Here is a 2,769-nt window from a genome sequence, read left to right on the forward strand (position 1 = left end):
ATGCTGCTTAGACAATATATGCTTAATTTGTCATCCATGCTTGTTAAAACAACCACACACACACACCATTGTCATAATACATACCTTTTCCCTCATTAATCATTCATTAAAGGTGTAGAGGAGCTATGATTAGTGGTGATCTCTAAACCCCAAGATCTCTCTCTCTCTCATTTTACCTCTATTGTATTATTGTTTAGTTTAAATTGCTTCTTAGCTTAATTCAACCACCAACCAATCCTTTGATCACTCAACCTACTAACCCTAATTTTGATTCCACAACCTCTTGACCCTCACAATCCATTGGGACGATCCCTACTCGCCCTAACTATATTTTTAGTGAAAGGTAATAGTGGCAAATTATAAATGTAAAACATAGCCCTCGCCTTAATGCACACTCTTAAGCTTATGGTAGGACGATGACCATCAGTTTTTGGCGCCGTTGCGGGGGATTGATTGATTGGCAACGTCGTATTTGTGGAATCAATTAGGAATTAGTACTCTTTTGATCGTGTCTTTACTTTATTTTTATTTCTATTTTGGTTACTTATTGTGTTGGTTCTTGTTTGACTAGAAGTATTAAGCAAGAAGGTGAGCAAAGGAGCTAAGCAAAGCATGGAAAAAGGGTAAATTCTAAAAAATTACTAAGCTAAGCTAAAAATTTTGGAGTTGAAGTGCTATAGGACCTTTGTGAGATCTTTCTAACTCAATCTCTAGTTAAATCGTCGGCCCGTGTGTAGGTTTGTATTTCAATTCTTAGATAAATCGTGAGCCCGCGTGGAGGCAATTTTACTTTTCTTTTCATGTTGTTCAAGCATGGGAGTATGGGATCAATGTATGTGGAGGAAGTTATTGATTGATTTGTTCTAAAGGTGAAGTGTTTGACATTTTTGCTTGTTGTGTTGCATTGTGCAAGTATAGTCATAGATCATTGAGACCCACTCTTGTCCCTATAAATTTTCATCTTGAATATATTGTTCGAAACCTTAGGGGAAGAGGTAGTTCTAATCAATCCATTTCATCAATGGAAGGACACAATGAAGACCATGTGGTGGACCTTGGTCACATAGACCAACAAGGTATCCTCCACCCCAATGTGCATCATGATAACATGCAAGTACCGTTAGGCATGCCAAGGCCATTCATTCATCCACCACAACAACAAGACCAAGTTCCATTGGGAATGCCAAGGCCAATTTATGCTCTACCACCACCCATTATTCAAGGTAATCAAGGTGCCCATGTTGTACCTCCAATTGCTAATCCTCCCCTTGCTTTGAGAGATCACTATGTGCCTAATGAATATAATGCACCCACATGCATTCAATTGCCACCATTTAGAGCACATCACTATGAGATCAAGCCACAAACCATTCAAATGTTTCCTAACTATCATGGACTTCCAAGTGAAGAACCTTACAAGCATTTAGATGAGTTTCTTGAAGTATGTTCCACCGTAAAATATACGGACATGCCGAAAGAGGTCTTAAGGCTTAAACTTTTTCCATTCACCCTAAAAGACAAGGCAAAATATTGGTTTAACAATCTTAGGCCTTTTTCAATAACTTCTTGGGCAGAAATGCAACAAGCATTCTTAAAAAAGTACTATCCAGTTTCTAAGACCAATGCCATGTGAACCTCAATTCGAGAGTTTTCACACGGAGAAGGGGAAACATTCCATGAGGCATGAGAACGCTTTAATGAATTGCTTAGGAAGTGTCCACATCATGACATGCCCAAATGGCAACTAGTTCAATATTTCTTTGAAAGCTTATCGAACAATCATAAGGGCATGGTTGATGCTTCCATGGGTGGCTCTTACATTGATAGGCATGAGGATGACGTGTGGCGTCTTTATGAAAGCATGAGTGAAAATTCTTTGCATCGAACTCTATCTTCTAAGAATAGTAGGAATTCTAGCGGAAGAAAGAGTGTTGGCTTGCACCAAGTCGGCCATTCCAATGAAATAGCCACCGAGATGAAATCCTTATCTCAAAGGTTTGATCAATTCTTGATCAACCAAAGCTCGGTAAATCAAGTATCTTCCCTTCTTAACCATTCACATCATGTATCTAATGAGACATATATGACTTGTTCAAGTGTTTTACATTCTACTTCTAATTGTCCCCATGGATATGTGCAAGGTGAATATCATGAACAAGTCAATGCAACTTTTGTTAATCAAGGGAACAATCCTTATGGCAATCATTATAATCTAAGTTGGAGGAACCATCCGAATTTTTCTTGGAAAAACCAAAGGGAAGGCTCAAACCATCCCTAAGGCGGTTTTCAAGGGAAATACATTCCACCTCCGATACAAAGGCAAAGTTCCCAAGGATATAGACCATTTCAATCACAAGGAAACCAATTCTCTAATTCTCATTTTCCAAGTCAAACATATTCTCAGGGGAATTCTAGGAGTCCCGCCTTTGAAGAGAAAGTTTTGACCGCTCTAGGCACTTTAGAGGCTAACACTCAATTGTTTCATTCTCACTCTCAATCCATTGCAAAGCTAGAAACCCAAGTAGGGCAGATAGCTAGCACCTTAAATGCCAGAGAGAAAGGGAAAATGCCTTTGAATGCCTCACCAAAGCAACAATGTGTTGTGGAGACTCATTCCTCTTCGGAAGGTCACACAATAGAGCATACCAATGCGGTGACAACCTTAAGAAGTTGGAAGATTGTGGACAACCAAGTGGGTAAGTCCAATGAAGAGAGTGAACCGGTGCAACTCGAAGTTCACACCCGTCCCATTTCACATCCTATTCCTCT

At 39.4% G+C, this 2,769-nt stretch overlaps 1 pseudogene; it reads right to left on the minus strand.

Moving 5' to 3' along the window:
- Nucleotides 1-1,632: 1,632 nt before the first annotated feature.
- LOC132315394 (small nucleolar RNA R71) lies at nucleotides 1,633-1,731 on the minus strand (annotated as a pseudogene).
- Nucleotides 1,732-2,769: the final 1,038 nt, after the last annotated feature.

This window comes from Cornus florida, unplaced genomic scaffold (assembly GCF_030987335.1).
Source record: "Cornus florida cultivar Cherokee Brave unplaced genomic scaffold, ASM3098733v1 CherokeeBrave_3.0.0_Hap2_Chr06, whole genome shotgun sequence".
NCBI lineage: Eukaryota > Viridiplantae > Streptophyta > Magnoliopsida > Cornales > Cornaceae > Cornus > Cornus florida.